Here is a 15,760-nt window from a genome sequence, read left to right on the forward strand (position 1 = left end):
TGGAGGTGTGGGATATCAAGATTTTTTAAATTGAGGTTGGAAGCTACCCTAGAGACAAAAATTTTTGGAGAGCTTCCATGAACATAGTTGACCTGTATTCCAAAGTATAGCCCCACAAGATTGATATGTATTCTTTCTACCCCCACCATTTTTTTCTGTACAAAAAAAGGACAGCTTTTGCATTTGGGTTCGAAAGCAATTTTCATCATTTTCATATTCTAGAGCATTGTAAGAGGAAAAGGTGAGAAACATAGTTTGCTTTACCTCTCAATGTACTGCATGCCTAAACTAAATTTATTGTCAGGAGATAAAATAATTCATTTAACATCATTTATATACAATCTTTTTCCTCACTGTTTTCATAGATAACAGAGCAGTATACAATTGGCATGATTAAACCAAATTATTCAGCAGAAATAATCACATAAAACCTTGGAAATAGAACATTTTAGAGCAGCTAAAACAAATGCAGCAGAATGCGTCACACAGCAAACCTCAAATGCAGTATTTTGAAAAATGTGGTCAGGTCCTCAAAATATTGGTGTGGGGGGGGAAATCTTATTTGTTCTATTTCCATGAAAAGTATGTTCTGGATGGCACCAGATGGAAGGTTTTCAATTGTATTCACCTTGATTTCTTTGGGGAGATTTGTGCAAAACATTAGTAATTATGAAGGGCCAGTTTAAACTGGAAGTTACCTGCAGACCTTAGCTGATTTTTTTTTTCAGTGCCAGATCAAGAGAGACCACAGAGCATTTCAAGATATCATTATAAAGACAATAATTATTACAAATTGAAAGGACAAATTGAAATGGACCTGGAGAGGTGGGGAAAATTGCAATTATCATTAATGGGAAGAATAGCAATAATCAAGATGAACGTATTACCTAGACCAGTGGTCACCAACTGATGGTCTGTGGACCACTGGTAGTCCACAAGAAAATTTTGATGGTCCTCAGAAAAATTATTCGCATTTTTTATATTGCACTAAATCAGGGGTCCTCAAACTATGGCCACTGGGCCGGATATATGCAATGAACGTTTGTGTTGTTGCAGAGAGTCTCCTCCCTTCGGGGTCTTTTTGTGCAGTTTGGAGGGGGGCAGAAATTTCGACTCGGGGTCTGCTTCAACTTCCTGGTGTGGGGCTTTGGGCAAAGGCTGGAGGGAAGTGCTGCTGGTAGCGAAGAGCCATAGGGCCTTGTTCCAGTGGGACTGCATCATGGCCTGGAACTGGCGTTGCACTCCCGCAGGTCTTCCCTCTGCTTGGAAAACCTAGCTTGTAGTCCTCAGTAAGGTGCTTCTGCTGAGCCTCCTTCTTGGCCATATCCAACTGAGCTAGCTGTTTTGCTGACTCTTTCTCGTAATGGCTGCTTAGGTCCAGCAACTGCTTCCTGTTGGGGCCCTAAGGAGCCTGGGCAGGCAGGTGAGGAGTGGCTGGGAGGGGAGGGGCGAGTAGAGGCCAGTGAAGTGCCCTTTGACATGAATGACATCGACTTGGCTATGCCTACCCAGTCACATGACCACCTAGCCACACCCACCCAGCCAGTCATTAGGCAGATCATATTAGTGGTCCGCAAGACTTAAAATTATTAATTTGGTGGTCCCTGAGGTCCAAAAGGTTGGTGACCCCTGACCTAGACTGTTGTTTTTATTTCAAACAATACCGATAAAACTGGAAAAGAAATTCTTTGAAAACTTGAACAGAATGATATTGAAATTTATATGGCAGGGAAAAAAGCCGAAAATTAATATGAAAATGTTACAAGATGCAAGACTAAGAGGAGGATTTGGCCTACCAAACTGGGAATTATACTACCAAGCAGCAGCATTATCTTGGATAAAAGAATGGATTGTATTAAGAAATACGAGATTACTAACTTTGAAGGGGCACTATTTACAATTGGATTGGCATGCTTTTTTATGGTATGGGAAAAATAAGATGCATAGTTATTTTCAAAGGCATTATGGAGTGGGGAAAGGGGAGAGGAAGTAGAAAAGGGAAGGAGAGGAGGAATGAGGAAAGTAGGAAGAGATAGAAGAAGGAAGAGAAGGGAAGAGGAAGAGGAAAGGTTATGGGAAAATAAAGGAGAGGAAATGGTAAAAGAGCAGTCCCGAACAATTAACAAATGAAAGTAAAAAGATAAGATTAATGAATAATGAGTAATGATGGATAAGAGACTGTACATTTAAATATGTTGATGAAAAATAAAAATAAAAAACTTTTTTAAAAAATCTTTTCCATCTCTGGACTGAAATAGTCAATCTTGGAAAACTGAAATATTAAGGAGTACAGGCAGACTTCAATTTACAACCACAACTTAACCCAAAAATTATGTTGCTAAGCAAGAGATTTGTTAAGCCAGTTTTGTCCCATTTTTTCTTGCCACCGTAGTTACTGGTAAGAGAATCACTGCTGCCGTTAGATTAGTAACATGATTGTAAAGTGAATCCATATTTATTTGTCAGATGGCCACAAAAAGTGATCATGTGACACCAGGACACTGCAACCATTATAAATATGAAACATTTGCCAAGCATTTTAATTTTGAACACATGACCATGGAGATGCTGCAACGTTCATACGTGTGAAAAACAGTCACGAGTCACTTTTTTTCAGTGCCCTTGTAACTTTGAACGGTCATTAAATGAACTGTTATAAGTTGAGAACTTCCTGTATTCGGGTACCCATTTATCACACGAATCAGTTGGAAGAATGTGATGTCACAATGGACCTTGCCTTGCTAAAGTTGAATTGTTGCTGTCTTTGATTGGATGGAATGATGGTGGGACTTTTCTTCCACAGTAAAGCCTTTTACAGATCACATATGTTTTCTTTGAGGTACATTTAGTTACTATGAATATAACTTCATGAATTTCTTTTTAGTAGTGCTGCTCACTCTCAGCTCCATTTAAGCGATGTATTTCCAATCATGGCAGGTAATGCACCCCATCATGCTTCATCTGCCAAGAAATCTAAGGCCTGGCCAACTTTCTGGTATCAAATGGATAATCCTTTCACTGAGCATCTGGGGCAGGTAGTTCTTCCATGCCAGAAGTGAAAGGGTGAGAGAGACAGGATATGGTCTACTAAGATGTCTTCTAATGCATCATTTTCACTTTCACCAGAGAGTGATGTATTCACCACACTGCTGCTCAAGAGAGCCTCCTGATCACACTGGAAGAACAAAATCAGTCAGTAATCTCAATGTTTTCCCTTGAGTCTTCTAAAGAGATCTGCTGAGTGTTCCTTGCTGGTAAAATTTCCTGCTCTTCCCGTTCCATTCTGGCTGAGCTACCAATACTGATCTCTGTCCTCACAAGTTGTCTTTTTGTTTCTTCCTGACCTTAAAGCCTTGCATCTTACCTCTGTTTATCTTCTTAAACTGGGTGTTATTCCTAAGTAACTTTGAGTCTCTGCCTCAATTCAAGGCCTTTGTTGATGCTTCTAAGATATTGATTTCCTTCTGTTTTTCTTAGTCATGGCTTCTGTTTTTTTCCCTGGTGCAACTGCTAGTGCCAGTAGATTACTTTGCATTCGCAATGTCTGTCTGTCTGTCTGTCTTCCAAACTCTTAAATTATTCCCTTCCCCTTTCTTCCCATACAGTGATCTCCACTTGTGATTTTCTTACATGGACTCTCTGTTGTCTTTTTAAAAGCTGCTTATCTTATCATGTCTTCATATACCCTGATAGGTCACCTTATAGAGGAGATGGCTGGCCCTAAAATGTAACAAAGAAATAAAAATAAAGAAATAAATACTTTCACTTGCCTTCAGATCCAAGGATCCTGTTTTCAAATCCTTTCAATTAGTGATCTATGCAACAAAGGTTTTAACATCAAAGCTACTGGTAACATATCTGTGCTGCTAACACTACCTCATAAGGGTAGATATCAGTGGTGGGTTGCTCCCAGTTCAGTCCGGTTCTATAGAAGTGGTAGTAAAACCAGCGGGAGGCTCCACCCACCAGCCACAACATCATCATGGGTGATCTGTGCATGTGCAGAAGCGTGCATGCTCCCGCTGCGAACCGGTAGTAAAGGTAAGTGGAACCCACCCCTGGTAGGTATGACATATTATTACCAATGACAGAAAACTGGCATGAGTAAATGTAATCCAGCATTAACTAATTTTGTCGATGGTCATGGAAAAGTCTAATTTTATTAGAAGTCTTTCTTAGCAATTTGAAAGATAACATTTCTGGACATTCATCTCTTTAAAAATGTGATTAAAGTTACTCTTCTGAAATAATCTTGAGAACAAACAGTATTTAAAGGTACTAAAAACTTGCAAACCATTTCTATTTAAGGAATTAATAATGTTCCTTAATGTTCATTTTCTTTTTCAGTGGATTTATGAAGTAACAGCTATGTTCCAGAGAACTGAGAAGTTATGTTAAGAATTTCACATATTATGCTGGTGTATCTCATTATTTGTCCTACATAGGTTAATATATTTCACTTTATCCTTTTTTTTAAAAAAAAAAAATTGAAGTTCTATTATTAATGTCACTCCTATAGGAGCTTAGTAATTTACTATATGTAATGCTGGATTATTTGAAAATTCTGTGCCATTAAATGCAAATGTTACATCAGATATTAGTCACATTTCTAGAACATCTGTTGCATCTCTTCGTTAGCTATCTATTTAGAGGTGATACAATTTCCCCTTCAAGAACTTATTCTTCACATCTTGTAGCTGAAACTTTTATATTATTTATATTTAGATTTCTATTCCATCTTTGTTTTGTTTAACTCAAAGTGGTGTACATTATGTTCCCTCTTTCTATTTTCTCCACAATAATAACTTTGTAAGGTGGTTTGTCCTGAGAGAGGAGTATTCCAAAGTTACCCAGTAGGTTTCTGTGCTTGATGACTAGAAGTCATGATCTCCTGGTTTCTAGTCCAGCACCTTAACCACTACATCAAATTGACTCTCATATTCTTGATCTGAATATATGTCCTTTGATTCAAGGCCCAAAAAATATAACACCTACATAAGGCTACTCTAGCCTAATTTGGTAAAAATTGTTATTCTTTTTATTGAATATTTTGCCAAATAGAAGAAAGAAGTTTCATTTCAGCACCTCTGTACTTTTTCAAATTGAGATCGATTTTGTGCTACCTCCAAATTATTTTATATATTCTTTAAAAAGTGATATAAAGGCCTCTATGTGTGTGTGAGGGGGGGGGTAAGCTTTTTCCCTAACAGGGAGTATATGCTTTTTGGTACTTTTGGTACTTTCAGGCATATGTGCAATTTCCTTTAAATATACATTATTAATATCTTATATTTAAAAAAAAATGGTAGTGAAGGCAAAACTAGTAAAAACACTATTGTTGCATTCTGTTTTGCCTTTCCATTTGGGAAATATAAATTATTAACATCTTTAATAACAGAAATATTCTCAAGTATTTGCAAAGGATTCTATCATTAATAACTATTCCTCCTCCTCTTTCCCTTGAGAGACAAGTTACACTCATTTGCGGAGATGTAACTCTCTTTAAAATAGCGTTGTATATAAGTTTAAACTGTTAACAGTGTGTTCTATTCCTTCTACTAGCAAGGCTTAATAAATAAAAGATATTTAATGCCATGGCAATCCAGTGCAGGTGGGAGTGTTTCTCAGTTATTTCTAACTGCTCTGGAGTCTTCTATTCAAACCAATGTTAGGGAAGTAAAAGAATATGACAAGTTTAATTTAGAACAAAATACACCATTTACCAGTATGAATTCAAAGTTGCCATGGATTACAGTGATGCAATAGAAGGATTGGTTAAATGATTTATGTCTAATATGCTATATTAGGCCAACAGAACTACTGTATGGGATTTGTGGCACAGTGATTAGAATGTAGTTTTGTAGCCTAACTCTGCCAACTGCCAGCAGTTTGATCCTGACCAGCTCAAGGTTCACTCAGCCTCCCATCCTTTTGAGGTTGGTAAAATGAGGACCCAGATTATTGGGGGCAATATGCTGACATTGTAAACTGCTTAGAGAGGACTATAAATCAGTATATAAGTCTAAGTGCTATTGGTATTGAATTCATGACTTTGAGTTATAGAATAATGCAGGTATCTATTTTTTGCCAATCCATTCTTATGCAGGTCACCCCCCAACTCCTAAAAAGCTATCCCTGTTAACTGTGGAATGCTTAGATGTACTGTATGCTAGTGGTATCAACAACTTTAAAGTCAGTATTCAAAATATTTGCATTTATTTCATTTACTTTGTCTGCCCAATCCCAAAAGGTGTTAGCTGGCTAATGATCTCATAAAAATAATACATCCATAAAAGAGAAGAAAACCAAATGTATAAAACCAAATCAGGACAACATTAACAATAATAATAGCAGTGTAACCATCATGTGCTCACAAACTCATTGCCAATCAAATCATCCCCTTCTTTTGTGCTAGAGGAAATAAATGGGACTTAACAGCTTTCCTAAAATTCAAGTGGGATAGGGCTGACAACTCTTCCATGGGAAGTAGAGAATAGGGATACCTATTAAAGAAGCTCATTCCAAAGATTTTATCACAAGAAATGGATCTCTTTCTAACAACAGTAGCTACATTAAACTTAGTATCAATCAACACAAACTAAACTATCAATAGTAGTGTTTGCAGGATGTTACTTAAAATACTCTCCATATTGGGGAAGTAGTATATGGCAACAGATCGAAACAGATGGGTTTTAAAAGGGGGGAGGCATAAACTTTAAAACAAATATCCAGCAGATTTAATCTGAAATGTGCATCTCTCTTTTGTTTTGTTAGTTTGATACTTGTTACACTTACGGTACTAGATGCATCTTTTCAATGTAAATTGAATACATTTTTCTATACAAGTCACTAGCTGTTACACAAAACTCCCTGCACTTATTTAGGACTGATTTGGACAAATGATTCCTCACTAATGAAGCAGGAGATCAGATTTCCATTTTTGCATTAAAGACACTACTCTGTGCTGACATACCAAAAGTTAGCTTTTTCTTCAGTGAATATAACTGGACTTACCTCTGAGGAAATGCTCATAGGATTACTACTTTCAAAAGTAAAGGGAAATTCTGTGCAATTTCCGATTCTGATGAAAATTAACCGAACAAGATTTGTGGGTGATAATATTCTATATTATAGAACTGTATAATGTATAATATAAATGTATTTAATGTCTGATCCTTGAATCTAAATTACTTGTTTTTCCCAAATCTGCACTGTGGGCAGCTTTACACAGGCAGTAGATGTACACGGGAATTCAAATCCTGATACAACAGTGTTTGAGATTGTGCAGTGTTTGAAACCATAATAGGATTGCTACCACTGAATTTTATTTATTTTTAGGTTGCTTTATATGCCTGAGCATCTCACAATTGTGACTGATTATAATCACCAACTTGGATAGTTTATAGAGGATGTTATGTTTTCCAAAAACATGGGACTATCAATGGCTACTAGTCAAATGGGCTGTGTATTATTTTCAGCTTGAATGAGACAAACCATTTTTGAATACAAGTTGTTGGGAACAAGCGACTACTCTTTTCTTGTATGTGGACTTCTGTAGCTTTCTGGTTAACCAAATGGAAGGAAACATTCAATGGATAGGCTGTTGGTGTTTTGAAATTTAACCTGTGGTCGGACAAGCAATTCTAGTCATATTTACACTGTATAAAATAGGGCTTACTGTCAGGAAAGATTGTGCAATGGATTACATCTCAAAATATGTTAATTGCTGAAAAGAAAATAATGGAAAAAATATTTTTCATATTTGACATCCCGGGAACAGAGCTGGGCATTAACAGCCTTTTGAAATTCTCTATAAGGATTGAGGGATTTTTTTAAAATTTCTCCAAAGAAGGAGAGATTCTTGAGGAGTTTCTTAATGTCATGTTTCTCCCCTAGTGGCTTCAGTGCAACCATGACTGAATAAACTTGATTCACAGGGGGGTTTCTTATGAAGTCTTCCCTTATGATTAACTGACACAAATCTGAAGATTGCTAGAATGATGATTGTACATAAAAGATATGACATTCACACCTGCTTTTACTCATCTTGTAACAAAATAACTGTCAGATCCCCCATCCTTCATGCACGAGAATTTTAAATAACTCTCTGTTGCTTTGAGATCAATTTCAAAAGCCAATTTTCTTTCACTAATGTCATTCACTTAAACTGAATGACAACTTCAAGGAAAAATGCAGACGAACCATGCCCAGTATTAGTAAGCTTTTGATATTAAAACAGAAGCCCACATTCCCGCAGAGGACATCCCAAGTTATATCAAAGTTAGGATGCAACAGACCTCAAATTGGGAAAGGGAAGGATTTTGAAATAGTAATCTAAGTACGTCTCTATCTTCTCAGAATGCAGACTGTGCTAACTCCTAGAGATAGATCAAAGGGTTAAAAAATATGCCTTGAGCTGGAAGCCCATTCCAGTGGGCTGATGAGGTAGGCAATCTAAAGGGACAGATTAATCTATGTGAACCAAGCAGCTTAGCTGAAACTGCAGTTCAGTATTTTAAACTTCAACTTCATCCTTTTCAGAACAAAATATACTTCCCCTCTCAACAGTAATGAACCTTGTGCCTAGCAATGTCTCTAGGGTGTGATTACTTCCCAAAACTGCTTCCTTAGTTGCATAAATAATCATTTCTTTCTTGTGAATGATAACAGTGGGAATGACGCTACGTTAAATATGATCTCAAGGAGCATGGCTTGCAAAAAAATAAACAATTTGTTAATGCTTAACTGTGCTTTAATAAAAAGCTGACTTCCTTTCAGTTGCAAGTAGTTGTTCTATTACTCTAAGCTTGGTACCTAACCAGAGCAACAACAAAAAATAAAAAAAAAAATCAGCAAATTGGCAATTTAATGGTTTTATGAAGAGAACAGACTTTCTTCCTGCTTGTTTTTCTTTCAGCAGTAAACACTGCTTGGTGATTTAAATGTCACAAATGCAGCTTGGTGGAAAAAAGGAAGCATAAGCTGCCTCAGCCAAAGATGAGCTTCCTGTTGGCAGTTTTAATGGCTTCAATATTTCTCCAAGGGAATCATAAAGCTGACTTCAACAATGATCTGGGCATTTGTTACATGGTAAGGTTCTGTCTCAGAGGTAATCTAATTATAATTTATCAGAAAGAGAAAAAAATACAGAGAGCCAGAATACTTTCAATTCATCACTGGGGGAGAAATTGGCCTCTTTCCTTGTATTTTATAGGTTTATAGTTAAAATAGGTGAGGCACTAAGTCCTTTTTAATTAAGCAAAAGAAAGAAGCAAGCATTGTTAAATCTTTATCTGCAGTCTTACATGAAGCGGTGCATTCAGCTATGTTACTGTCCTTTTCAATGACGTGATGCATCCTTAAAAATGTTGCTGGGGTTTTAAGTAGATTTTTAAATGCAAGTCCAAGCAAGTTGAATAGGGGCATCTGAAAGAAGCTTCTCAGTTCTTAGACAACTAGTATTCCTGCTATTCACTGTGGACCTGCTTCAAAAACTCACTTTGCTTAAGACAGATGTGAAGATCATCTGACTCTGATCAAGCCAAATCTAAGGCAAACATTAGAACCACAAAGCTAGATGCAGCTGCTCCTTTATAAGTCATTTCACAAATGTTTACTGGGTGTTTATAATTTTCCTGCTAGCCAACTCTGATAAAACATACAGCCCCTTGTGCAGACAGAAAAATTTTCCAGTCCAAATTTCCAATCCAAATGAACATGGCTCTCGGATATGCACAGAATCAAATTATCCCAGGTTGTCCCTCTTCTGAAATTGCAGAAAAACTTTGCTTATTATAAAACTAGCATAGATCTTGCTATAGTTGTCTACTAGCTGTAGACAGAGATTGGATCAGTATTGGGTTTACCACCAAGCAGATTGCAGTTTTGAACTCCTGAAAGCCTGGGAGAATGCAGAGACTCAGAAGCAGAAGATCATCTCCCTCTGTAGAAATAAATTAAAAAATTAATCAAGAAATTACTGTCATTCTTAATTTATCTTTCTATGTTGTGGGCCTGACACAGAACCAAAGAACAACCTTTACCATAGCAAGAGCCAAGTTGCTGGACTCTATGGTAAAATATAGGCGATTGCAGGACATATCAGAGACAGTTCGGTCTAGTGGTTAAAGTACCAGGCTAAAAAGCAGCCATGAAAGCTAGCTGGGTGACTCTGGGCCAGTCTCCCTCTCTTTCTCTCTCCCTCTCTTCCTCCCTCTCCCTCTCCTCTCCCTCTCTCTCAACAGAAGACATTGTATATGTTTATTTCATTGTCAGCTGTATGTCCAACTAAGGACTTGGTATTTAAACCACTACATGATAGACTTGATTACAAATATTAAACTATTCTATTTCATTTTGGAGTAAATGTAGTTAGAAGCACTAGAAAGTTCATACCTGAGGTTGCCTAAATGAGAGCTTTTTTTTCGGATGAATCAGGGTCTTCTGAAAAGATAAGAAATTCATTTAAACAGAGCTTAATGTAGTGAAATAAGGTTACTTATTCTATTTTACTCTTTTGTTATTTTGAGTTGATATGGCCTTTTCATTTATCAGTAAAAAGCTACTACCACCATAATAGTTTGCCAATGCAAATATGTTCAGCCTTCATCTCTAAATCCTGTCTGCTGACACTTTATGCTTACTTAGTTCTCTTAAATGGCACCAAATTGTCAGATAGCTTGATATCTTTGGTGTAAGGGAAAGGGAACACTTCCCTTTGCTGAGAAGTTGTCTGCTGAGAAGGGAAGTGTTCGTTGAAAACTTGTGCTGAAGAATGGCACTTCATCAGGAAATATTATCAGCCCATTATAATTGAATAACATGATGGAAGATTTGGAAAATAGATATTGAGAATCATTGTCAAGTAATGAAGGAATTATGTGCACATATTGTAGTCATCAGAAGAGAAACATTAGACCAGATGGAGGGAAAGAAACAAAGGTGTGGGGGGAAATAAGCTTTGTTACCTACAAATGAAAGACTACATAACAGTCAGGATCACTAGGGATATACTGTATTTGTCAGTTTACCCAAGTTATCCCCAATTTTTTTAAAAAAACAAAACATTTAGCTTATGACATGAATTAAATTAGGGTTGCAATGCCTCAGCCCGAATAAGGTTTATCCTAATAGAACCCAGGAATATTTATTTCTGCACAAATCCACTTTAGAGCTGAGTTGTGCTTCAGAAAGATCTCATCAGGATCACCAGCAAAGTTTTGGAAAAGTATGATGCTGAACTCTGAGAAAGTAATGATGTGCAATTCTGCAGAATTTATAACTTTTTGAAATGATTATAAAATGTCTGCCTGGGAAGTTGATTCAAACAATTTCCATGATATGTGGCATATCATAAATGAGGCACAGTGGTGCAGTGGTTAGAGTGCAGTACTGTAGGCTACTTCTGGCTCCCGGCTGCCTACAATTTGGCAGTTCAAATCTTACCAGGCTCAAGGTTGACTCAGCTTTCCATCCTTCCAAAGTGGGTAAATGAGGACCCAAACTGTTGGGAGCAATATGCTAACTCTGTAAACTGCTTAGAAAGGGCTGTAAAGCACTATAAAGTGGTATATAAGTTTAAGTGCTATTGCTATTATAAACTAAACATTGAGCTTTATCAAATAAAATGCAGGTTGGTTGGTTTATTATTTATGGTAATTTATATCCTGGTATGCAGTTATATGGATTACACAGTACTTAGACAAGAAATGGGACATAAAAGTTAACCATACAGATTAAACTAGTAAAATCATTTAAAGAAGGCTGCCAGATCTCAGCTACGAAAATCCAAACGATCGCTAGATAGGAGGGGGGGGAAAGGAACTCTTTTCTGCCTTATAAATGATCAACCTGATTTTACCAAGCCAGATCTGCTAGCCCCAATCCAAAATTCAAAGCCTAATTAAAGAGAATTCCTGAACATGGAAAACTGATTGTTCACAACTCCAAAAGATTGCATTCTGTAGCTATAAAATGATTCAGAAGGCACTCTCCAGTATCCTAGAAACTTGAATCTCTGTCAACAAGACATCTTCAAGAAGACCTCTCCAGCCAATCTTAACATCTGCACATATTTGGGCAAGACAATCTCTCAAATAGGCCCTAAACTATCTGGAGGTTTAAAAAAATCATTATTGAATTGTGTCTAGTAAGCAATAAGGAACCACTACAGATCTTCCATGAGAAAGATATCATGGAGACATTAATTAGCAGACTTGCTATGTGTTTCAATTATACTGTTACCCCCACATTTGTAATTTTACTTTGGCAACACTTCTGTTTGAAGAGGCTCTAAACACAGTATAATTGCCTGGGATTCAAAGATTGTTCTAACCATGATGAACTGAATAAATTAGAACTGGCTGAATTCATACATATTAAACTCTAAACCATGATTCAGGTATCAAACTGGATGGATTCCTATAATATGATAAAAAAGCAAACAAACCACATTCCAGCTGCACAACATACCTGAACTAAGTCTCAGTCTCCAAGTCTTTATTATGATTGTAATGTGTTCTCTTTAATTCTGAGCAAAGCCAGCCACTGGGGTTTATTCTATAGATCATGATTAAGCCAATAGCACCATGCTTAGTCCAGTGCATGAACAGTCTTAGTCTCTTACTCCTACACAAACAGCATCACTAATATTAATCTGTGTCTACTGCTGATTACCAATTCTATTTTTTTCCTGAGGAAAAAGATGCCTGAGCTAAAAGAGAAGATTGCAATTTACTTCTTCCCTGTAAATGTCTATAGAGAGTCTCAGTCATTCAGGTGATGGTTCTCACAAAGGTACTTTTTCAAGAGGCAACTGGACTTTCTGCTTTTTCTTTGAAGACATTTCGCTTCTTGGATGAGAAGCAAAACATCTTCAAAGAAAAACCAGAAAGTCCAGTTGCCTCTTGAAAAAGCACCTTTGGGTTATTTCCTGTAAGAAAATTCTTCCATTTTGGAGTTCACTAAATGAAATTTGCACACCTGACTCATGATTTTATAAAATATTATTGCCTATCCTTTGGACGCAACCAGAACTTTTTCCAGGCACCATGGGCCTTTAGCTGGGATTATGAGTTGAAAAGCCCTATTCCTGCTATACAATATGGAATGAGGGTCTGAATTAATGTTTTATTTTTCCTTCTGAATATATACTCAGAATACACACATATTATATATACCAATATGTTCCACTGCACAACACTGAGAAGAAGTCTGATTTGAAAAGCTACATCTTCAAAATAAATTTTCTCTCTATCTGTTTCATAGAATAATTGGAAACTATGTACGCAGAGCACACTAATAATTACAAATGCACTTAAACATTTTGTACAGCACTTACCAGCACGAAATATGGTTGTTCCAATGCTTTTTCCTTGCAAATTTGTGCAATTATTCTTACACACTAGCTTCAGGTTTCCATGTTATTGTATTCATTTCCTTCACATATACAGCATGTGTGCGTGCACACACATACTGTAGATACTCACTTTGTTTTTCTTACAAGGCATCAAAGAAATATGAATGTGGTAACATGAATGTAAAAAGCCATCATTGTAAATTTCATGAGAATAAGTGAGAAAGAAAAATACAAAGTACAGATGAATAAATGGATTTAAGATGTGTTAGCTTTTATCAGTTTTGGCATCTAATTTCCTCATGTAGCATTTAGGAAGTCAATCAGAAAGTCTTAAGAAAGTTTGCAATCAGAAACAGAAAGCACACCAGACAATAGCAAAAATATTCATCAGTATAAATTTAATCTTTTCTAAAGGCAGAAATAGTTGATGTAACCTCCCATTCCTTGATCTAAATTCAATTATCACCCACCCTCACAGGTAAGCCAACCCTTGCACTTTTAATCAAAATACCATGAAATATGAACCACCTGAAGAATAGCCGACTGTCATTTTTCATGGTATTTGGTTAAAAATCTTAGAGTCAGGACACCCACAGATGGGCTTCTATATGCGTACATTCATTCATTCATTCATTCATTCATTCATTCATTCATTCATTCATATCCCACCTTTATTTATTTTTTTTACAAAGTGGCAAACATATTCAACACACCTTCCTCTTCCTATTTTCCCTGCAAAAACAACCCTGTGGGACTAGTTGGGCTGAGAGAGAATGACTGGCCCAAAGTCACTCAGCTGGCTTTCATGCCTAAAACAGGACTTGAACTCACAGTCTTCTGGTTTCTAGCCTGTTACCTTAATCATTACTTCAAATTGCTCCATATACATTTAAAAAAAAAAACACACAGAAAAGAGGTCACTTTCTTGTTATCTGAGGAAAATGGATGGTTCAAAAATGTGAAAATATCACCAGGACAGACAAAATGCTACTACTTTAATAAGAAAAACACAGCCTTAAAGCAACATATTTTTTTTAGTAATAGGGTTGAGGGATGGATTTTAATAAAGACCTTGGCTTTGCATGACATTCAAAACATTTCTTCAAATCATTTTCAAGTCAAACTCCCCCTAGATTTGGATAGCCAATCTCCTCAGTGGGAAACTAAGGTGTTATTAATTTTTATTGATTAGCCCTTGGACCATATCAAAGTGGAGAGTTCCAGAAGCAAATGATTACTAAAATTTGATAAAAGCAATTTAAAATGAAATAGGAATAAAATAAAGTCTAAAATGAAATAGGAATAAAATACAATAATTTAAGATTATGATAAAATACGATGAAATTATATTTCGGTGTCACCCTACAATCTACCCCAATCAGTCCCACGTATGCAGATCTCAACTGAACCATTTTGCTTAAGTACTGTGCTGTGTTAAATGTTATTTTCAGATTCTGGCCAGACATAAGGTAAGTTGTTTTGATATGGGGATCCCAATGGGTCATAACAAACAGGGAAACTAAGGTGAAATTCTTTACCTTTACCATAAATTCATTATATATCCAGCAGACACATAAATAAACAAAGTAACTTTCATTCAGCCTAATGTGTCTTTCTTCTGACTGCAATGAAAAAATTGAAAAACTGTTTATCCAGAAGTGGAGAGTAAGCATTATGAACATGGAGGGCTTACTTCAGCAAAAACATCCATTGAATAACATTCAGGAACATTAATGTTATTTTTTTTTACATTTATTTTATTTTATTAAGTTTTAAGAGATGTTGTGGTTCAACCTATAGAAGGTCTTATGACTTTGAAAAATGAGAAGCAATTGTTGGGAAAGGTCCTAATTAAATTTTTAAGGAAATGTATTGTTATTAAGAATCAAACAAAGATTTGATCCTGGATGGATCAGAAATAACGATTGTGGTGGTCTGTGGTAGATAAGAAGCTGTTGCAGATTATCTGCAAGTTAAATAGAATAACAGATTGCTAACAAAGGGTTTTGAAGTTCAACTTCACTGTTGATTTATCTGTTAAATATCTTTTTTATATACAATAGATAGATGAGAATAGATGAGTTGGTAGCAGATAAAAGTTTATAAATTGTGGGCCTATTTTGCAAGTGAAGGAACTATTATTCCTGTATATACATATATTAATATTCAACTAGGGAAGATCTCTCTCTGTGTGTGCACATATGTATATATGTATACACAGAAAAAAAACAAGAATATATACATACATATGTATATATTCTTGTCTTTTTTAATGCACATGTTTTAAATGTTTGTCTAATTTTATTTTGTCTTTGTAATTTTTTTTTGAAGTTTGTATTCTAATTCTAAATTTGAATAAAACAAAAATGTATGTCAAAAAAAGTTTTAGAGATCACCCAAGTC

This window comes from Pituophis catenifer, unplaced genomic scaffold (genome assembly GCF_029215685.1).
Source record: "Pituophis catenifer annectens isolate HBS135680 unplaced genomic scaffold, rPitCat1.0.hap2 SCAF_1, whole genome shotgun sequence".
NCBI classification, from domain to species: Eukaryota; Metazoa; Chordata; class Lepidosauria; order Squamata; family Colubridae; genus Pituophis; species Pituophis catenifer.